Here is a 24,806-nt window from a genome sequence, read left to right as displayed (position 1 = left end):
CTATAACCTGTGACACTATTGCTCTATTGAGGATGTTTCTCTTCCAATGTGGTGTTCTTAAATTTCATGTATTGGGTTGAATAGCATTCACTCAAATTTATATGATATTTAAGGATTACATAAGAATACTCATTATTACAACCCGGTAACATTTGAGTTTAATGACAAATATCACTGCTAGCTGGAGGTTAGAGCATATGTCAAATCCTTAACAACTTACGGTCACAGAGTTTATGATGACCTTGTCTTTTAAATTGTAAGTAATCCTATGCATAATTGATATAGCCCATGAGGCAAAAATAATAAATAAAAGCCTGACAAGTCCACAAAGAGGTGAACATGACCTTCATAAAACTGAAGCCTGTTCTTTAAAAAAAAAATATCCAAACCTTTATTTTGTTATCCTATTTGTAAAAGTTATTTCATGATGACATTTGGTACATCCTGTTAGAAATTCAAACTCTGAAAACTTGACATTCTGTAAACTTTGCATTTATAGACTTTCTTCACTTAATAAAAATTCTGATTAGTTGGCAGGTTTTGTTTATTTTTATTTGCCTAAGCAGTGACAACGTAGACCTGAGGTGCAAAGGCACAACTTGAGAATTATTAAGTTATTTGTTTCTCCTTAGATCATCACTGTGAACTTTAAAAATATCTATAAAATATTCTAGTTTAGTAAAGAGAGAGAGAGGAAAAAAAGCTAATGTGAAGTACCTATATTCACAATACTTCATTTCTGCTCATAACACTGAGTACAGTTACTGTAGAAAGATTTTCATTATAGTTAGCAAATTAATCATTAGAAAGTATAAGATAGAGCTTCTTGCCAGTGTCTCATGCTTGTTATCCTAGGTATTCAGAAGGCCCATCCAAGAGGTAGTCCAGTGATGGTCAATTAGCCTAAAACCCCAGCTACTTAGATCAGAGATAACACTGACCTGGAGTGGTATTTGTACTCTAGTCACAAATCTGATATTGGTTTGTTCTATCATTAAACCAAGTCCTTTTTTTCTGTCAGGGTTTACATTCCTGAAGAAGGTTTTGAAACATTTTAACACACTGAAACCCTTACATATCTACTCATGTGATCTTTACAAACATCTAGTTTTCTGGTTTGGAGAAAATAATTTTGCATGCAATTTTGAAAAATACTTTGCATTATTTCCTAACACCCTTGAAATTGCAACATTATTATAACTAGTTGATTTTCTGATGATTCTGAATCCAAAATTAGACATTTTAAATAAACAACAAAGTATCATGGTGGGAAAAAAAACCAAGAAATATAGTGACACAAATTTATGTCTGTAATAGGAAGTGATCAAAGTCTACCTATATTAACTAAATACCTTGAGTTTGTTTTGCAAAAGAAAATAACTTCTCATCAATATACTAATTAAGGGAGAATAGCAATAGTCACTATAAAATTATCAAACATTTACTGTAAAGTCTATGCTAAGCAACATGGATGAGTTATCTCATTTAATCCTCAGAGAAGCCCCTGAAGTATCTCTACATTTGTTCATTTTTGGATGAGGAAACTTTGGCTTAGGTAAATTAAACAGCTTGCCAATAAATATGTATCTAATAAAGAGTTCAGTCATAACTGACATAGATGCAGGTCAACTGATTTCAGGATCAGTACTGTGAATAGCTGGTTATTTCTTTCCAAAGTGTTCTAATTGGAAAAATTTGAGATTTTCGCAGTGAATAGAAAGATCTGGAATCAAAAGGAAATACCATCGTAGACTACCAAGGCAGATAGATCACCAAACTACTGAAATAAAAACAAAAAGCGCCTAAGAAATAATGTATATATTAGCACCAGCAGCCCTAACCTCAGCCAACCTTTCCTAGATTGAGTCCTCTAATATCACAATTCCTATGACATATAGGAAAATCATTCATTGCACTACTACAAACAGTGCTTTAAATTCAAGAGCCCTTAATACATATAACCCATTGAATTAAATACATCTCTTAATGAATGGTAGGTGAACTAGATTTTAGAAAAGAGATTATGATGGGTACTATGAGCAAAGAATGAATAGAGAGATCACATTGGCAAAAATGGAATGAAAAAAAGAGGAGGCCAGGTGTGCCTATGATGAATGAAATCCGCTTTGCAATTGAGCACTGGGCTAATCCAGAAAAGAACAAGTCCATTATGAAAATCAAATACAAAGGCAAAGCCAGTATGAACATACATACATTTTTTTAGAACTGTAATATAAAGACCTTGGGAATAGAGGTCTGTTCCCTAGATGGTTATTCAGATATGACTAACAAAAGAACACCATGGAAGCTTTAGCTGTGCAGCCACTTGTGATTTACTTCAAAAAGCTTGCCATTCTGTATTGTGATGTTCTCTGTCTGGCTTTGCAGTTCTACTAGCCAGAGGGTCAAAGATAAAGACCACTTAAGAATTATTTAGAAATGAAATGGCTACTAAAAGGGATATAGTTGTATGTTAAAGAGACACCAAGTTATTTTGAATCAACTAAGTTAGTTAAAGGAACAAGAATAAATGAATACAAATATGAGACAATATTCTGGTAGATGCAGTAATTTCAGAATCTTATGAAAGGCCAATGAGAAAGTAGCTTGCTGTCAAATCCCTGTCATATGTGTACAGCCAAATAGTATTTAATTTGCTTTTTATTTGAATACATCAAGTGAAAGATAGTGTCTTAGGGCCAAAGAAAAGCACATTAACTCTAATGGTTCAACACAAAGGAAAATGAAAAGAAAAACCAAGGTGGCAAAGCAGCCATCATAATCAAAACAGACATTTCAAACATGCAGTGATAAAGACCGAGAAATCAGAAATATAAATGTGTCCATGGAAGTTAGAAAAACAATTTCAATGAAGAGAAATAAATGAAAGAAGAAGGAAAAAAAGTAGAAATAAAAAGAAAAACATGATCTTTCTGTATACATAAAGAAGTAACAACATTTTAAGAAAGTTGCAGTAAATGCATGAAGATATTAATTTCCATTTCTTAAAGTCATATGATTGAAATTTGAGAAACTCTTGTAATTAGTTAAGATGATCCAGAGAGAACAAACCAAAAAAAAAAAAAAGAATGGATAAACAGATACACATACAGATAGAGGGGATTTACTGAGTAAATTGAAATGTTTATAGATACTGAGAAGTCCCACAATAAGAATCTCTAAGATAGAGTATCAGAAGAGTCAATAACAGAGCTCAGTTTAAGTACAAGTTTCAAGGTTCCAGAACCATAAAGACACTTAACCCCATGCTAAGTCAGTTGATGATTATATTATTTTTACTAATATAGGTTTCAATCATTCCTAAAAAGCTGGGAGGCTGCCAGTGTAAGCCTTAGAGATCAGAGCTGAGCAACTTGAGATTCTTTTTTCTAAGGGTAGGAAAAAGGGTTTGAGAGGGAGAGAAAAAGAACAAGAGGGAGGAAGAGAGATCAGGAGGGAGAAAAAGGTAGGGGAAAGAACAGGAAGATAGGAAGGAAGAGAATTCCTTTCTCTTCTGCCATTTTGTTTTGTCTTGACCCTCAGATCATTAGATGATACATGCCCAATAAAGTAAAACAGATTATCCTCCCTCAGTCCATTAACTTAAATGACTATCTCTTCCAAAAACATTCTCACAGACATACATAGAAACTGTTTTATTATCCCTTAATTTAGTGTGGTTGACACTTAACCATCACATGCTCTGTGCACCATTGCCCATTTTCTTAAGCCATATTTACTGTCTAAGCAGATATTAACAAGGTGACAGTTATGCTTAACATGAGAAAACTCACCTGTGTATAATCTAAAATGAAACTAACCCCTTCCCTCAAAGTGGGGCGGGATTCATGGATAATGTTTAGACTTACCTTGATATACTGTAATGTAAGAACGTAAAGTAAAATTAGCAATTAACATATATAAATTAACATATATACACACACACATATATATGTATATATATATATACATATATATACACACACACACACACACATATATATATATATATATATATATATATATATATATATATAGCCAAATAGCTGGTTGATTAGTTCAGAAAATTATGTCCTATCAGGGCTCAGAATTGTTGTCTACTTGACACACAAAGTTAGCAGTAGGCAGGTCAGTCTTGGTAAATCTTCTATTACTGTCACCATAGCTATTTTGTCCATGACTGCATTTGGTAATAATAACAGGATTGTATGGGAAAGAAGGATGATTATTATTCACTGAACTGATCAGTCCATTCACTTGATTATTAAAGTCTTTCTCTGATGATGTCATAACTGTTGGTGTGAGCATGCACTAACAACAAAAGTATTTCCACACCTTTCATTTATTGAGAGGTCTATAAACATTTCTATTCCTTCAGCTTATTTCTCAATATATTAGAAGCTAAGATACCTAAGATCAGGGAAATGAGAAGTTCCATGCCTGTTGAAGATTTGTTGCATCTGCACACTGGAGGGAAGTAGCTTGTTCCTTCCAGATATTTTATAGAATCCCTAATCCCATTCTTTTTTCCAATTTTTATTACTATTTTATTTATTTTCTTTATTGTCAAAGTGAAGTACAGAGGGGTTATAGTTTCATATGTTGGGCAGTGAGTACATTTCTTATCCCATTCTTGAAGGCAGTAGTTTCATATGTTGGGCAGTGAGTACATTTCTTATCCCATTCTTGAGGGCAGACTTTCATGATTAGCTCTTGACGTAATGAATCTCCCAATAATCTTATTGAGATTAAAATTTCAACTGAATATTGGAGGACACAATATTTTCTCGGTGCTCTGCGTTTATTTATGTCTTTCTTTATTTTAGGAGCTAGAACACACAATTTTGTCTTGGCTCTGGTTTGTTCCATGGCAGCTTCATCAGATTGTTCACTAGATACTATTTTCCCATGCTTTATTTATCTACAGAGATGTCAAAATTGATCCTTTCTCACAATATTTGTTAACCACCCCCTCTTCCCTGCATTCATGGTAGTCAAGGTAGAAAACTCCAGGATGAAAAAGATTATATATAGTCTTTTACTCACGAAGTTTATATGTTGTGCTTAACAGCGTTACATGTTCAAATAATAAGTACAACAGAAAACAGAAACGAGTTTTATAGAACTTAAAATACTCATCTATTCTGAGGATATTATAAATCCAAAAGATACAGTTGATGTAGGCTAGCCAAAGATAATAAAAGATTTGGATGTAAAAATATAAAAAGAAAAGAAAAACTGAAAACTGAAAGACAAACTGAAGGACAAACATGAAAACATGTAAGAATAAAGTACATTTTAAGAAAACATTGATAAGAAATACAATTTGTAAGGTAAAACTTTACTAGAGATATCTTTGTACTTCTTTAGAGTTAATAATTTCTTCAGATTATGTATATGTTTAAATATGTATAATTATATCTCTTAGTGAAACAAATATATAAAGTACATTGTACATATAATTTTCAAAGAGGTTAGATGAATACTAAATTTAACATATCTGAATTGTCTGGAGAAAGGATCTTTGAGAAATTAATGCAACGTACTCACTTTCAGGGATAATTCAGAACCATATGGAAAATAAACATTGTAACTATGACAAAGTCCTTCCTGTGTTTGCTACATGTAAGAGGGCAAGGCCATAAGTGTTCATGTACATTACCCCAGGAGGGCAGTACCATATGTTCACACGTATGTCACCTTTCTTGGCCTTCTATATGGAATAAGGTCCCAAGGGGTATGGTGAATGGGAAAAGAAAAAGCAACCACAGTATGAATATGAGAATGTCGGCATTTTCCCTGTTGACAGATTTTGTTATGCCATCACTTCAGTTGGCAAGCACCCAGAACAGCTGCTTCCCCCAGGAAAGGTCTTTGTAATACCACAAAATCTCCCCAGTGAATGTAGATGGAGAGAAGGTGATCTGCTCTCTGGAAGTGGACTATGTCTTTTTGATATCTCATGAGAGAAAGATAATAATTATTATTTAAGACAATACATTTTGTACTATTTTGTCATTGCATTCTGATAGAAATAGATGTCTATTATCACATAGCTGAAAAACCATTTATATTAAAAAGGGAAACAAAAATAAATAAATAATTAAAAGAACTCTATTAAGTTTGCCTCATTCTGATTTGAAAAACATGTCAGTGTTGGTTTTTTTTTTTTTTGGAGGTTTAAACAAAATGTTTTATTTCAATACTGAACAAATTGTCAGGATACTTGAGTGTTCTGAGAATGGAATGTTTTTGGATAACACCGGTAGCAAATCGAATAAAATTTCTAATATAAGCCTGAGACAAATAAGTTACACTTAAGGAATTCCCTTATCTGACATGTTATAGTTTAGTTGCAACTTACTTTAGACATAAGTATTTGGAATAGTTCAAAAATAAATAACACATATATAAAAATAGATGCAGCAAATAAAAGTACATTACTGTTAAACACATTTAATGGAAACAGTGACGGATAAGTTCAAAGGTTTTGCTTTAAAATAAAAAAAAAACTAGTGTTTATATTAGAGATGACAGTGTTCCTTTTATTTCTAACATAATATAAGACACTCGACACATTTGTCTTTTTTGTGTGCGTGTGTGCCAGTCTTGGGGCTTGAACTCAAGGCCTGGGCTCTGTCCTTGAGCTTCCCTGCCAAGGCTAGCACTCTACAACTTGAGCCATAGCTCCACTTCCGGTTCCTGCCTGGGCCGGCTTCGAACTGTGATCCTCCGACCTCGGCCTCCTGAGTACCGGGATTACAGGCGTGCCCCACCAGCGCCCGGTACACGCATGCATCTTTGAAGAATATGCTCTGCCCACTGTGGGAGGTTGACAGGGACACGGTCCTCAGCCCTCGGGCGGGTCACAACAGCAGTAGGACAAGTCTCAGGATCATCAAGAAGCTTAAACCTGCAATCAGTCCAGCTGGCTTTACCTTCTTGGACCTCTTGAATCTCGTACCCATCAAAGTGGCCAGGAAAAAAGCTGCATACCGTGACGGCGTCTCGCTGGTCATTGGAGAGGCGGTAAACGTCGTAGGCAGACAAAAGTCCAAAAAAAAAAGACCCGCAAGCAGAAACACAATCACGCCTTTCCGCCTGTAACTCCAAATGCTTTCCAAGATCACCACGGCTGCATAACCAAACCCAACCAGGTCCACATTGCATTGGTGAGGGTGCAGTTCTCGAGCACTCACTGCAGAGGAAAGGAGGAGGGAGAGGCCTGGAGAATTGCAGAAAGGCGGAAGCGAGGACCCGGTCCCGGAAGTGGACTCCGGGCAGGTGCACTGGGTTCTACCGGGCCTTGCTCCTAGGGCCTGGCCGGGCTGCCAGTATGTACGCATGCGCGGCTCCTCCTGGCCCCCATGTCAGTGTTTTTTAAAGCTCAAAGTTGATGGCTGGAAAGTTAGCTTAGTGGTAGAGTGCTACCTAGCATGCATGAAGCCCTGGGTTCCATTCCTCAGTACCACATGAACAGAAAAAGCTGGAAGTGGTGCTGTGGCTCAAGTAGTATAGTGCTAGCCTTGAGAAAAAGCAGCTCAGGTACAGTGCCCAGGCCCTAAGTTCAAGCACCAGGACTGGCCAAAAAAAAAAATCTAAGCTGATTTTTGTCCTGACTTGTGTATGTATCAAGGCAGTACTCATATGATTGTTTGCACCACCATTATGTTCTGTCACCCCAGAAGTAGTAGAAATAAGGAACAATGTTTCACAAACTCAGCTGACAAACACATGCACAAAGTAAATCAGCATGTTTCACAGGCTGTGTAAAGATTCTAGATTTGCAGCCTGGTTTATTCATGAAGAAAGGAGGCATCAGGAACAGCTGAGAACACACTGCAGTGCCCACGGGAAAAGATATTTTACTTCTAACTGTGGATTCTCTGTAGAGTCTACAAAGATAGGAATTTATTATATAGTAAGTAGTTGGTGCTTTCTAAAGTTATTTTTCAAATATATTTTTATTTAAAATAAAAAATATTATCTGTGCTTAGATTTACTAATTCATGAGCACGAAGAGAATGTCAAAAGGTTCTTAAGTCCAATTTCTACTATTTCAAGTAATTTTGATATAAATATTAGTGTCATTTTCTTCTCTGATTTCCTTCTTATTTCTACTTTCATGAGGAAGATTAACCAGGATGAATAGCTATATTTAATAATAAGAATTATTATTACTTCACAAAAGATGAGTTTGAGTTTCAAAGTAAAATATTTTTCTTTGCTGTTTTAAGACATATAATTTGTGATTTATCTATGGGAAGTCTTCCATTGTTAGAAAGCTTTGAATTAGTAGAAAAGCAAATTGGAACAATTATTCAGGGAAAGTTTTAATCCTTTATTTAAATTAAAGTCAGTCCAAAAGTATATACGATTCTGAAATTTAATGCATGTGTTTAACTCTATAAAAATGTATGGTTGTTGCAACAATTGAACTTCTTGATCTCTACAATATCTACATCCATCTTCTTTTTACCTCACTTTCTAAACATTTGGATCATACATTCTGCCATATATCCTATAAAAGTTTTATAGTTTTGCTTAGTAATGTCATAACCGTTTTAGTTTATATGAGTACTCTATGAAAACAATACCTAACAATGTACTTCTCAGAGTATGTCCCCACCTGTGAGGCAGCAATAAAATTTTGAAAAGATAACACAATTCACATAATGAAACTCAGATAGCCAATGGGATTCTCATGTGTATTTGCTGGCTGTATGATACTGAGCTACCATGTGACATGTGGCACCAGCTGCACTGTGGACAAGAGGACAGGAGCATGCAAGACACTGTTACATCACACAACCTTTTGCAGTTCTGCCACTGAAGTCGGACTGGCTGGCATATTTGTGTGCCAGAGTAAACAGAAAACTACTTTATTGATGTCATCAGAACCTCCAGATCACAAACAAGTGACAAATAACAAAATTATTCTTCGATACTTTCCACTTACTGAAAGTAAAAAGGTTTTAACAAATCCTTATTAATCTGTATTTTTTTCTTTTCATAGATGAAATGAAAACTAGTTTTTGAAGTTAAAAGGTGTTCTTAGGCCTTAAGATGTATAACATAAATGTTTAGAAAGTAAGGCGTAAAGAGGGAAAGGGGATTTATATATTGTAGATATCAAGAAGTTCATTTATGAACTTAATGAGCTTTATGAAGTTAAACATATACAATGTTTCAGAACACCTTACATACTCTTGGTCTGACTTTAATAAAGAAAAAGACTAAAAAGCATTTGCTGAATGTTTTTTTCCAGTTTTCTTCCCTTTTTCCCCATTTTCCTCCCTCCTGCCTTCTTTCTTTCTCTTCCTCCTTTCCTCCTTCTTTCCTTCCTTCCTAACTTCCATAATTTCTATCCATTTTGAAATTAATAATTATTTTCTTTTAATTTAAATGAATCGATTAAAAACTATATAAAGCTAAATGAAGTTATACATCACTTAGCATATCTTACCCTGCTTATTGTTTAAAAAATTATTGTTATAAAGATGATTTATAGAGGGGTCACAGATACAAAAGTCAGGTAGAGTCCATTTCTTTTTGGACAATTTCATCCTTTCCCTTGCTCTCATTCTAATCCCCCTATACAACTTGTATAGTTCTTTTTTTAACATTGTGTCTAGCGAATACCACTGCTGCATTTGTTTACCATTTGTCCTTCCACTTCTGTGCTCCCTTACTCTCCCAAAGACAGATAAATGAACAAACAAGAATAAAATAAAGAAATAAAAGAATAAAATAAAAGATATAGAAAACAAAAAGAAAAAACCTTTTGGTCCCACCCTCCTTATTAATCTAATATATGCAAATGAATCTCCTAGAACACTTCGTGTAAGTGTAGATCCAAATAAATCCATATATAATTTTAAATAACTTCCTTAATTTCTATAGCCTCTTATAATAGTATAAACTTTAGTGCTATTTTAGTTGAATTTATTTGTACTTTTCACTTCCATACTGTTTAATTTAGATTTATGCATTTTAATATTCTCTAACAGGAAATTTCCAGTTATTTACTCCCGATTTGAACAGTTTTACAAGCATTAACTTTCTGGACATAATGGAAAACAGTGTAATCACTAGCCTAAAATAATTATTTAAATGCCGAATACCATTGCATCTGCAGTTTATAAATCTGCATACAAGTGCTTTCTACAAAGAAACACCTTTTGCTAAGAGAAGATGAAGTCAAATTATTCCTGCTTGCAGATGACAGACAGTATTCCATTTATAGAAAAATCATAAGACTTCACAAGAAGACTATTAGAACTAATAGATTAAAGTTTCAGGATACAAAATTCACATATCAAAATCAGTAACCTATTTATATACCAAAACAAATCGCTGACAAAGAAATAACAACAGTAATCTCATTCATAATTGCTACAAAACTAATGAAAATACATAGGAATAAATTAAGCCAAAGAAGTGATGAAACTTCCACAATTAAATGGTTTCACATGTGTACACACACACACACACACACACACACACACATACACACACACGGAAAACATGAAAGAAAGGAAAGTCCTCCCATATTCATGAACTGAAAGAATCAATATTGTTAAGATTTCCAGGTTGCCTAAAGCAATTTACAGATTCAAGGAGTTCTCTCATCAAAATACCAATGACACTCTTTACAGAACTAGCAAAACCCCTAAGATTATGTAGAAGAGTAGCTACAACAAAACCACAAAAGTGGAGACATCATAATTCCTGCTTTCTGCACACACAATGAGCTATAGTACCCAAAGCAGCATTAATACTGGGCTCAGCAGAGAGACACAAAATTAAAGGAACAGAATAGAGACTCCAGGAATAAAGTCCATGTATCTACAGTCATCTGAATATTGATACATGTACCATCAAAATGCATTGGAAAAACAGCATCTTTAATAAATGGTGCTGGGAAAAGTGGATATCCATATGCATAAGATTGAAATTTGACCTCTGTTCCTTGTAAAAGTAAATTCAAATCTGACTGACCACCTAAGTACAAGATGGAAATACAAAATTACTATAAGAAAACAGTGGGGATTAGTGTAATCAAAATCATGAAACATCCTCTTACTAGTTACAAAAGATACCATCACTGATTAGAATATAGGAAAAAGGGAACTTTTATACATATCTGGTAGGAATGTCAATAAGTTGAGCCACTGCAGAGAACTGTTGGGAAATTCTGCAGAAACTAAAAGTAGAGCTATCATATTATCCACCCATTCCATTTCTGGGTATATATCCAAGGGAAATTAAATCATTGTGTCAAGGAGTGTTTTCATTCCTGTGTTTGTATTATGGTTCAAGCCTCAACATTCACAGTATTGCAAATTTAAAGATAAATGGACAAAGAAAATGTGTCATATATTCACAATACAATATTATTCAGCCATAAAGAAGAATAAAATCCTACACTTTTCAGGAAAGCAGAACCTAGCACATTGTGTTAATGAATCAAAACACAGCAGTATGTAGGTACCTCAAAAAAACAACAACTAAACATAGAACTGCTCTATGGTTCAGCAATTCCACTCTTGGGCATTTATAAAAAGGATCTCAAACTAGAATACATAAAGCTACCAACATAACCATGTTCATTGCAGCACTATTCACCATAACCAAAGTATAGGATTATCCCAGATCCCTCAGTGGATGACTGGATGAAGAAATATATACACACATACATACAGTGTGTGGTTGTGCATGTATGTGCAATGGAATTTTATTCACCAATTAGAAAAAAATGATATTGCATCATTTGCAAAGTGTTAAAAGAGCCTGAAAACATTAAGTGACGTTAGTCAAGCCCAGAGAAACAAAGGTTGCACATTTTCTCCCATTTGTGTAAGTCAGAATTTATATATATATATACATATATATGTATATATATATATGTAAATATCCAGGATGGTGTGCAAGTGTATATTAAAGTATTAATTGAAGCATAGTAGACTCAGGGAAGAATTCAAACAGTGCAACTCCTAGAAGGGAAAAATCATCTTCCAGCAAAATAAACACCAAGAAATGGTGGGGTGGGGACAAGGGGGAGAGGTAGACAATAAATGAATGAAGAGAAGTGGGGGAGAATGAAGTCAAAATTTAAGGTGTATCTTATAAACTAACAAAAGTGTCAAAAAGGGTGAGTTGGGAGGTGTGAGTGAGAATGTTGAAAGGGTAAAATTGATCAAGGCGAATTATCCTCCTAAACTACTATGCTGAATGGTAACTCCTTTGTATAACTACTTAGTGATAATAAAAATATTAAAAATAAAGATAATTGCCATATATTTTCTCTTATAAATGGCTAAAAGAACATCAATCTGTGCAACTCAATATGGTCAGTGGAGGTAGAAAGGAGGAAGGAATAGGAGTAGAAAGGAAGGTGGATAACAGGCATTGAAACACAAATAGAAGTAATAAATTATATGTATCCCTAACACAGTGGTTAACAATAATTTTGTATGTGTCTTATGAAGAACTAGAAGAAAGGAGCTCAAATTAAAACAATGATAAGAAAACAAAAACTCCAATTATGCTGTTAATCAACAACACAATACTCATGTGCTGAAATGCCATGCTATATGCTATAAACTATATACTATCATTATATCTTACTCAAAATTAAAAAAAATAACAAATACACAGGAATAGGATACTCAAAATTATATAACTGATAATTTCATTCAATTATTTATATTACCAAAGTAAACAGATTTTAAATAAGCCATTAATAAGCACTTCCTTAGATATAAATAAAAGTTTTTAGCTCACAATTCTTGTCACTAATTCAATTCTATAATATGTATTGTGTTGTCTTTCTCCAAATTTTTCCCCAGAAGGTAGCACCTTGGGAACTGATCAACAATGCAAATCTATACTTCTTATAACTACATTTGAATGTAAAATCACATGAAGTCATCTCTATAAAAGCTGTGTGGTGCTGGTGCAAATCATCTCATCTACTGGGAAGTAGAATTGTGTAAATAATAATTACAAAATTCTAAATGAAGGAGATCACATTTGTGTATTTTATAAGTTTCTCAATAAATCACTGAACATAGAATTTTAAAATTACTATTATTCACATATACGAAAATGAGAGATGAAATCTATTCAGCCATCAGGAATCAGTTCCAATGCTGATGACCTAGTTTATTCAACCTAAGAGACAATATCGGGCAAAATCTTTCTGAGTAAAATTAACAAACAAGTAGAACAACATTTAGAATTGAGAGATAACAAATGGAAAATAATTTTATTGTCTCTCTAAAGTAATCCTTTTCAGAAAAGTAACTCTACTGAGTATCAGTGGCTTATGCCTGTAATCCTAGTTACTTATGACACTGAAATCATGGATCAAAGCCAAAATGGGGAGAAGAGTCTGAAAACCTCTAATTCCTACTAAGCTCACTTAAAAGATTATGCTGACACTCTCTTGAAGGATCAAGGAATCAGCTACTTTTTTGAATTGTAGAAATATTTCATAGCAATCATTTAATATTGTTGGAGTTGAGACAATAAGAAAATTCATTTAGAAGGTTATAACCTTCTGGCCATATCCTCTTACTGATCTAACAAGGTTTAGTAGTAAAGAGTGTTAATGATGCGTGTGTACTTTTCATGTGCAATTCTTTGGGACAACATGAAAAGAAGGAACCAGTCCTCTCTTGTAACTTTATGTTGTGAAGTCCTCTTTGTTCCCCCTTTGTAACACCAAAACAAACTTTCTCTAAAATGTTTCATTCGTATTCTCTTCCAGACCATGAGAGTGTTTTATTTTAAATATGTAAGTAGGCCATAGCAGAGTGTATCTTTGCTGTCAACCTGTCAAAACAATTTTCAGTGCCATTGTCAAAAATTACAAACAATGTATGGTAAGACCACATGTCACATTAGATACTCTCCTTCCTTAAGACCAAGTTCACATCCATGTGATGTTGACAAATCAGCTGATACCACCTGACCTCGTTTCTATCTTGAGTGCTGTGACCCTGGTATTACTGATGGTCAACCTACTGGCCCAAGGCTTAGACACAGAATTTGTTTTAGGATTTGTGGCTGGGAATCAATGCTTCTGTAACCTAGAAAATCTAAGAACAATAGTTAACTTCTCTTTTCTCAACTTCTTCAGAAAAAGTACTTTATATACTTTAATTAGATTTCATAAGGTTTTTGTCTTCTTTTTTTCTGTTTTGCCGGTCCTGGGGCTTGAACTCAGGGCCTGAGCACTGTCCCTGTCTTCTTTTTGCTCAAGGCTAGCACTTTACCTCTTGACCCACAGTGCCACTTTCGGCCTTTTCTATATCAGTGGTGTTGAGAAATCAAGCCCAGGGCTTCATGCACGTGAGGCAAGCACTCAACCACTAGACCACATTCCCAGCCCTAGATTCATAAGGTAACCCATACCAACCATTTAGAACTGTGGAAGTGGTATAACAAGTATTACACAATTGAATGTTCAATAAAACAATTAAAATATTTTCCCCTAAACTATTAATATTCTACCTACTGTAATTTCTACAAAATAGTTGTAAAATTCCTTGGTTTTATGAACATGTAACAAACCTCTCTCTAGTCTTTGAATATGGAGTTGACACAATCGGTATTTAACATGTCCTTAGACTCTGATCTTTGACAAATTATAGATAAATTAACCATAATGATTCAAAACTATATTCTAAAGCCAGATGCAGCTCATACATGTAAACCTAGCTACTCAGGACGCTGAGATCTGAGGATTGCAGTTCAAAGCCAGCCCTGTCAGGAAAGTCCATGAATCTCTTCAATAAATCACCAGAAATCCGAAGTGGGGCTCAAGTGATAAAGCAGTGACCTTGAGTTGAAGAGCTCAGGGCATCACCCAGACCCACAGTTCCAGCCCCATGACAAACAAAAAAACCCAAATAAAACAAAACAAACGAAAGCAAACTATAGTCTCTTGTACTTCTTTATAAATCAAGTTATCACCTGAATTTAACATCAGTGTTTTTTTCTCAATTTATTTGCTTAAGTCTTTCTTTTTCTAGTTACTTATTGCTAAGTAATAAACCTCAAACGTTAGTAGCCCAATGTAGTGGAAGAAGAGTCTCTGATGCCAATTTTCCTGGGTGTGTCCTTCAGCCATTGCTGCCCTTCCATTCATTTGTACTGGGAGTTTCTGAGATGGCCTTGCTTTGTGGCATGTGCAAGTGAGATTTCTGACACTCTTAGAACCTAGCAAGTATTATCTTTCCTCTTTCTCTTCTCTTCCTTCTTCTAGGCCTCTTATCTTGTTCTTGAAGTTTCCACCATGGTGAATTATTGTTTCCAATGAAGCAAGCCACAAGGCCAGCCAGAATTCCAGAGTTGGGAAACTACGTTGGAGCTCTTAATGAGAATAATAAAGCCACTGCAAATAAACATGGTCATATTTTAAACAATTTGACTTTTGGAAAGAGCAATTTGTATTCTCCATCTTGTGAAATACACTCTCTTCCTTACTTCACTGTCCCTATTTTTTCCCCCAATCATTAGATTCACTCAACATATAGTCTTATTTCTGAATCAGGTCTGAATGTGGATGAGAATTCTGGGGTGTCATTTCTCATTATGGCTCCTCTTAACATAGAGACTTTTGAAGTTAAAAAATAAAAAAGATAGGGGCTGGGGATATGGCCTAGTGGCAAGAGTGCCTGTCTCATATACATGAGGCCCTGGGTTCGATTCCCCAGCACCACATATACAGAAAATGACCAGAAGGGGCGCTGTGGCTCAAGTGGCAGAGTGCTAGCCTTGAGCAAGAAGAAGCCAGGGACAGTGCTCAGGCCCTGAGTCCAGTCCCCAGGACTGGCCAAAAAAAAAATAAATAAAAATAAATAAATAAATAAATAGATAATCTGGCTGTCACACAACCAAAATGCAAGGAGTAACACAATAAATATTAGTTCAATAATACCACATCCACAAGCGGGAGGAAGACAAGTTGCATTTTAATCATGTTACATATTAATTTTGTGATCTAGACAAGCATGTTTTCAGAGCTGTTTACTCTAAAGGCTATGTTTTTCTCTCTCCAAGCCAGAAAACCCTTTCCAGTCATAGGGATCAATATAATTCTGTTTGTCTGGAGAAAATTTCCTCCAAATCATGATGAATTATTCCAAACTTTCCCATTTCGGGTCAATTCTTACCTTCTTTTGAAGGCAACAATGAGCCTCATCTAGAGGTTATTTCAGGAACTGAGGACAGAGTATATGACTAGCAAGAACTAGGCCTTAGGAACCATAAGCAAACAAAAATATTTCAGTATTTATAGTTGATCACTCACATTTATATTTTCTTCTTGGATCTTACAATATTCCATATTTATCTTCTATGTAGACTTACTTAAACACTATGTGTTTCTATCCACTATAGTAAAATCTTGCAAAGTCACAAACTGTCTTTATTGACTAAGTTATTCTTTACATTTAACTCAATGACTGCACTTGAACAATGGTAGATAACTGTCTGTTGAATGAAGAAAGAGTTCTCAGAAACACCCAGTAAATGGAAGCTTCCCTGTTCTATACATAAGGAAATGGAGTGGGGCCCAAATATTTAAATAACTCATCAAAGGTCATTCATATTTAGTTAGGAGCAAAAACCAGTCTCACACCACCTCACCATCAAGTTACTCCCACAGTTTCCTCTTCCCTAGGAATAGATAAAGAATGCATGTTCCTGGGGCCCTTGACTCTGATTCTGACCCTGCCCTGCTTGCATCACTCCACCACTTCCTGCAACTTCAGGTCCTGTTATGTCAGAGCATGCAGAACAATGCCAGGAACTTTCACTTTGTCTTCATTTCTGTTTAAACCTTTGGCAGACACTGTATTATTTAATAAGTGAACAAATGGGACCTGGCAGAGGAGCCACACCATACGAAGGGAAATGACAGGAGGTGCATGCTTTCTGCCCAACTTCCAACATATTGTTAACCTTACAACAAATGCTCCAGACAGTTCTCTCACATGCTGTTTTACAAGTGGAGACTGTCACGGGGCTAATGAGCATTACCAATCTGAGTTCAGTTTCATACTTTCCTAATATGAATATGTACAAACAGGGATCAAACCTTTGTTCTTTGCATTTGTTTGGTTTCTTTTTCCTCCTCATCTTCTTCTATTGTTTATCTTCTTCTTCCTCCTTTTCTTCTTCCTCTTCATCTACTTTTTCTTTCCCTCAGCTGGTTTTTATCCTTTGTGGTTTTTCTTCTTGAATGAAATAGTGACAAGGTTCAATCTCCAACATGCATATTCAGTATAATTATTCCTTATAAAATAAAATCATCTAGTTGATACTTGCTATGATATCAATCAATACATAACATCTTTAATAGCAGCAAGACACTAGACATATAATTCACAGAAATGGCCGAACTTTTTCTATTCAACATGAACCTTTGAATCATTTCCATATTCCCAGGTTAAATGCTTTCAAATGTTCACACAATCACAACTCAAATGGCCTGTTTAGAACATCAAGAGAATAGTAGACACCAAAGCAATAGGTATTTTATAAGCAGCTATTCAAGTATGTTATTAAGAAAAATCGAGCCAAATATTTTTTGAGTTAAACTGAATTGAATTGTTACACTGTTAGATGGGCTACTTTTTATTCACTGTGGGCATCATGTCATGATGACATGATCATATACTTAGGAGAGATTTATATTCTTAGCTGTGACTCTTGAGTATGTGTCTGGGAAACTTATATGAATTTTCTCATCATGAATTTCCTCATCTGTATATATGAATAGTGTTTATCTTATAGATTATTATAAGCAAACAATAAAGCAATATTTGAGCAGTGTTTATCACAGTCCCAGAAAAAAAAACAGCCATTAAATAAATGACAACAACTATTACCATTGCCATCATTTCAATTTATAAAACAAGTTATTGCGGTGTATTTTACATACAATAGTCACTCATTGTAAGAGGTATAATGATTAAAAACTTGACTTAGCATCTTCAACAACTACCAGAATCCACATCATACTATATCACTTTTATATCTGAACATTTTGACTGACATTAACAGTATGTAATATGGAAAAGTAGATGGACAATGCTAAATAAAATTGCATATATACATATATATGTATACATATACATACATAGCATACACAAATGTTGCATGCAATATATAAAGAATAGTCTTCATTTGCTGCATCTGAATTGAATATGTGTACAATCACTAGTACTTTTATGAATAGGAACAAATCTTTTCTCAGCCCTTAAAACTAAATATACAGTGTTCACTGGTATACATTCCAAAGTTGTGCTTGTGAGCAGGCCATTGATATTCTTCCAAAAATAAATTAATCTGGTTAACAAAGGACATGTTAGGCTTTGTTCTGCTTTTGCAATGCAAAGGCCTGAAGATGTTTGTCACTTTCCTTTGCCCCTACCTGTGGAGTTATCTATTAAAATCAGAAACATAAAAGATATTGAAGAGAATATAGAGTATGTTATTTAGGCATACAAGTTTACATGACAATATTGCTTTCTCACATATATGCCGATTAACTATTATAAAAATCATACATTTAATGGAAAATGTTAAAGGTTATTTTAAAAATCATACATTAATATCCTCTTACATAAGTGAAGAACATACAACCACTCTTTGGAAAGTCAAAAATATCAAGCTGGAAAAGTTTGCATTTAGGATCTAAAATCTATAAAAATTTCCTTAAAACATAACTTTTCCTTAGTTTTATAAGGTTAGCAATTACTGGTGTTGTATCACATTATTGTGGTTTTATTCTACTGTTGTCATTTTGGTATAAGTACTTTGAAAACAGAATCATCAGTGCTTTGTTTCTAGTTAATATGATTCTCTATCCCTCCTTTACCAGACCCCATTAAAATAAAATCTGCTCACTAGTTTAAAGCTTTCTATGAGTTTTCTTTTGCTTTGATTTAAATTTTCTCTGCTTCTGTGGTCAGAGTCACTAATCATAATTGAGATGATCTAATTCTAGCAAGGATTCTAATTATAATTTCTGGTATGTTAAGTAAATACTAATTATATACTCAGGTCCAAATTCTGCCCTTGAATTTAAACAAAGAATTTACAATTACTTTAATTAAAGCTGAACATCTAACAGACATATCAGAAATCTTTCCTGTTGAGGGTCATACACACAAAAGGATCTAACTGTCCAGGGAATAGAGCATTACATATGATTTAAACAAAGCACTAGGTTTCACCACAAAGCATTCTGTGACTATCTTCCTATTGTAATGAAATTCAAAGACAGATGGGATTTACTTACAGCTGTCAAAATATCCTAATTGTCAACATTTCTGTTTTGGTTGTATTTAACCTTTCTTCATGTTTTCACATTGCTTTAGAATTTATTGAGAGTGAAAGAAGAAACCATTATTCAGAAAAAGACAATGATTTCACCAAGTAGGATTGTATTAATGTGAATAGGATTCAATAAAAATCCTGGCAAAGCATATGTTGGCAGTGATGGTAATAGAAACATCTTTATTCTAACAAATACAGTTTAAATATTTGTCTGTTTAAAACAATAGGACATTGATGTACTAGAACACAATTTGTTTTCATGAACAAAATTTTAACACTGAATGAAAAATTTTCCTTTTTCTCCATAAAAATTATGAATTTAAAAAGACAATGAGATCCAAAAGAAGTGAAACTTGCAGTCTTATAAGACCTTGTAACTGATGTTTATAGAAACCTTATTTATATTAACTGGGAATTTGAATCTAAATATTATCATAATGAACAGGAAAACAAGCATGGCGTATCCATATGATGCAATACCATTTGTACATAAAAGAGAATAAAATGATATTGCATACTACCTTGAAAAAGTTACTATGAAAGGAAAGAATCCAGTTACAAAAGACTGTGGGTATGATTTTCTTAACATGAATATAAGACTGGGAAAGCATATTAGTACTCACTTAGCGCTGGTAGCTAGAGTAGGAGAAAAGTATAAAGACTAAATGGCACAGAGTTTATTTTAAGGTGATAAATAAATAAATATAGGGTTGCACATAATGCCTTTACTAATGGTCAAAAAAGTGTACAATTTAGGTTGATGAATTAAATATTATTTGAAACATATGTCATTAAAGCCCTTAAAAGAGAGAAGAGAATGAAATGAGAATGTTACATGTACAACTAATACATGTCTAATTTATAGAAAATCTCAATATATTGGAAGAACACAGCATTAGAGATTTTATATGCATGTACACACATTTAATTTAACCATAATCATGGCTACTGTTTCTGGAAGTTTAATACTTGGAATTATTATTTTTAACAGAGAATATATATTTTGCTGTGCTCTAGGTTTAGAAAAAAGTCCATTGAAAAATTACTTCAGATGAGAAATCACACAAATTGGCTTCAGTGATTTTCATATATAAAATTATTTGTCAACATGTTCTTCATCCCTTGCAATAAATTATGGGAATTAGGTTCTCTGATCAGTTATACCACACTATGCTATTTAAAGCTTAAAGCCCAGCAGGGATTTTTTTTTAATTTAGTATAATTTTAAACATTACAAAAATAGCTTTCTTACAACTTCCCTGCTGTGTCTTAGATTGTTGCCAAGGCTTTCTGTAATGTTATCACTGGAGTAGCATCCTTCTATAAATATTGCATCCTCATTCCTAATGTCATCCAAAATAGCAAGGTGGTATAAAGGTTATGTAGAGAAGTGACTTGACTTAATAGTTTTCTTCATTTAACTAAACAGTTTTTACTTTATTTTTAAGTTTTATTTAATTTTTATTGTTATCATAAAGGTGATATGCAAAGGGATTACAGTTACATAAGTCATGTAAAGAGTACATTTCTGTTTTGGAAAATGTCACCACTTCTCTTGCTCTTTACCAGTTTTTCCCTTCCATCCCTACCCACAATATGCATAGTTCATCCTCGACAATATGAGTAGTACTCACACATTTGCTCCACCTTGATCCCTTCCTTTTTTTGCCCTCTTACTCTCCCAAAGACAGAGAAATGAACAAACAAGAAAGAAAGAAAACCAAATACTTTTATCTTTATAATAATATTTATAACCTACATGTCATATCTTTTTATTTATCTGCATACTTTCTACATGTAGAAAGTATATCTTTTGGGTCCCAGGATCATTTTTGTCTAAGATCAGACCTTTCTTTAGAAAAAAAGCAAGATTAGTTAATGAACAGATGTGTCATTTGAAAAGAGAAAGTTTGAATTTTGTCAGTCTAACAACACTATTAATTAATTCTCAACTGCTCAACTCATATAAATTTCTTTGTTGTACATGCTTTAAAAACAGAATTTAATAATAGTTTGGGTTTAGTTTGAATCTTAATATAAAATATAAAAAGAATGTTTTGCTTTTGTTTTGCATTTCTTTTGCTCTTCTACTCTGAAATTCTCATCTTATACATCATGAAAAAATTTAATTCATATGTGACAAATTGTGCCTTATATTCTTTTCATCTAACTATGTTTGTAACAAGGTACATAAGGCTCTAATTCAAATAGTTTTAGGAATATCTTTTACAAAAGTATTTTTCAATAAGTTACTAAAATATTAATATTAAAATTAATATATTTTTTTGCCAGTGCTGGGGACTGAACTAGGGCCTGAGCACTGTCCCTGGCTTCTTTTTGCTTAAGGCCAGTACTCTACCACTTGAGCCACAGCGCCACTTCTGGTTTTTTCCATATATGTGGTACTGAGGAATCGAACCCAGGGCTTCGTGTATATGAGGCAAGCACTCTACCACTAGGCCATTTTCCCAGCCCTAAAATTAATCTTAAAATACTAAAGTGAAAGCCAGTATTTTGAAGCAAAATCATAGAGGACCGCAAAGCCTCACGTTTAGTTGAGAATACCAAACCATGTATTCTCAATAATTCTTATATCTAAGAAAATCAATGGACATCTCATTTTAATACTCTGCCTTTTGAAATGACCTTTAGTTCAACTAGCTACATTAGCTGTGAATTTCATATGACAAGATGAAATTATTTCCTAGTGCCTATATGTGAACTTTTAATGTCTGGATAATAATCTATTGATGTCAGCTGATACATAGGTAAAAATATGTTGTTCACAGTCCCATAGAAGTTTTTTTTTTGTCCATCATCTGCAAAATTCATTGCAAATGTAGATGACATCACCATGCATTCATCACATTAGATTGTATCCAAGAAGCTGTTGTGTTTTTATTTGACACCTATGATCTTCCCACGCCTTACAAAGTAAAACTACAGAGGAATAATAACTTAAGTGCAGGAAATGAAGGCACAGTGAGTGGGGAATTAAAAGGTGTGATTGTTGGGAAAAAAGAAAAGAAAAGAAAAAAATCTGTGCTGGGAGACTGTGGCTCATGTCTAGTAACTCCTGAGGCTGAGATCTGAGAATGAAGGTTTGAAGCCAAACTGGGGCAGAAACGTCCAAGGAGCCCATTTCCAAAATAACTAACAAATAGCCAGTCTGGAATCATGGCCTATGTGGGTAGAGGACTAGTAAGAAAATAAGACCCTGAGTTCAAACTCTATTGCTGTCATTATCAAGATCATAACAATCATATTTCAAATGTAATAAAAATTAAACTAGAATGTCAAGTGGTAACCATGTTATGTATGGAAGAAAAGTTTAAAAGTTGGTGATAATTTATTCATACATAATAAGGTAGGACTGTGGACCATGTCCCTATCTCCAAAGGTAAATTGCTCAGGTTAATTGTCCTCATATTTCCTAGGACCTCTTTGATATTTCAATGAGTCTACAATCCAGCATTCTACTCATTGAAGTTACTCTGCTTGTAAGTGTGGAGTAGACTCTTGCTTCTAAAACCACAATGAGTTTTCCAGTTTAGTTTCAATACTACAAAGCATAACCTAATGGCAATAATAATTTTAATTTGCACATCTGGAATGTTGAATAAAAATACAGAGGAAATACTAATGTTACTGAAATTAAATTGAAGTTGTCTTTCAAGCTTTGTAAATTGTCACAGAAAAATACTTTGGAGTTATACATACTATAGTGTCTAAAAGTATTGTTTACAAATATAAAAAGTCTTATAAGTAGCCACGATGTTGGCAAATGCCTATTATCCTAGCAACTCAAGAGGTGGAGACAGGATGATGTTGAGTTCAAGGTCAACCTAGGCGAAATGAACAGGAATCATTCTGAAAACCTACGTACAAACACTATGCCTAGGACCATATTTCAAATGGTAGAGCATAGTATGTTCAAAGCCTGGAGTTTTATCTATGTTAACAAACCCTACCCCCCCCCATCACTGTGCCAACAAAAGCTAAAAATAAAAATATAGATTGTTTTCATTTAAGATACATTTTGTTTGGCCACTGGTGTCCACCAATATTCAGAGTCAACACATAGTTTTTTAAACCTCAATAAAACAAAGATGGAAGAGAAGGCAGTAAACGTAAATAAATACAAAAAAAAAAAAAAAAAGAAAGGACTTTGTAGCCTACCATAAACCTAGAAAAATACTGTTCTTGAAAGAAAAGACATTATTCTGAGCCAAAAGCAACAGAATACCCAAAAGGCTGAAACAATTGAAAATATCAAACTTCAAAAGCTCAATAATTCCTCCATTTAAAATACTGACCAGGGCATCTTCTTCTAACAGTCCATGTTTTAGGTACAGCCCTAAGGGACATGTAACTATGGTAACTTACCAATTTGTTGGCACAGAAAGCCCAAGTAGTTGCTCTATCATACTAATATTTGAGGTAAGGTATGTGGAAATGGTACTTTTCATAATGCTTTACTTGGTTGAAAGATGGAGAACCCGGCGATCGGCAGACAGGTTGCCAGGAGCGCAAAATCCATATAGCGGGAGACCCCACGGACACAAAGCAGGGTGCGGACCAAGACACACCCAGCAGCGACGAGAAGTTCGGGTCCACACCGGATTCGGACAAGGGAACCCAGCGCGGCAGAAAGAGGGAACGGGGGAGCCACCACGACACTTCGCCAACCCCTGAAGGGCCAACGGCGGTGCGGGACACACACACAAAGCAGCAAAAGTGAGTCCCCCATAATCCCTTCCCCCAACGGGAGACCCAAGCCCGACAAAGACGATATATCTCCCTCCCTCCCCCTCCCCACTCCCGTGGGAACAAAGATTCCCCAAATCAGGCGGGAAGCTCCCAGCAGGCACTGGGAAGCCAGTCTAGCAGGGGAAGGGCGGAACAGCCCCAAGCCCCCAAAGGTTCCTGAACTGGCAGAACCGGCCCCGTCCCCTTCCCAACAGGGGCCAGGGACGGCCGGCAGGGCAAGCCCCACCCGAGGCGCCTAGACCTTGCGGACTCTTACAACTAAAATCACAGGCGCTGGTGGGCAATACCAGCCCAGCAGGGTCACCTGAGCCTGATCTCGTTCCCCCTCCTCGCAGCGGAGGCGAGGTCTGAGGGTGCCAAGCCACACCCGGACAGTCGATCCCACTGGGCCCCACACATACTGCTTCCCCCCCCCAACGGACTCGCGGGAGGGCGCAAGCACAACCCAACAACCCAGGGCTCGCTCTGGGAGGCAGACCCCACTTAAGTGCCTGTTGTAGGGGACTCACAGTGCACAGGAGGGCGGGGCCCCGGCGAAAGCGCCCGCTCTGATAGGCGTGCCCTGCACTGGTGGGCGGGGCCACAGCGACAGCACCTGCTGACGCAGACACGCCTACACAGAAGGGAGGGAAGATCTACACAGACTTCCAGATGCGCAAATCACAAAGAAACATAACTCA

General features: G+C 35.1%; 1 pseudogene; it reads right to left on the bottom strand.

The window, feature by feature from the left end:
* Positions 1-6,801: 6,801 nt before the first annotated feature.
* LOC125345153 lies at positions 6,802-7,346 on the bottom strand (annotated as a pseudogene).
* Positions 7,347-24,806: the final 17,460 nt, after the last annotated feature.

Source organism: Perognathus longimembris, chromosome 2, assembly GCF_023159225.1.
Source record: "Perognathus longimembris pacificus isolate PPM17 chromosome 2, ASM2315922v1, whole genome shotgun sequence".
NCBI classification, from domain to species: Eukaryota; Metazoa; Chordata; class Mammalia; order Rodentia; family Heteromyidae; genus Perognathus; species Perognathus longimembris.
The sequence above is the reverse complement of the archived record's forward strand: the minus strand, read 5'-3'. Positions and strand labels throughout refer to the sequence as shown.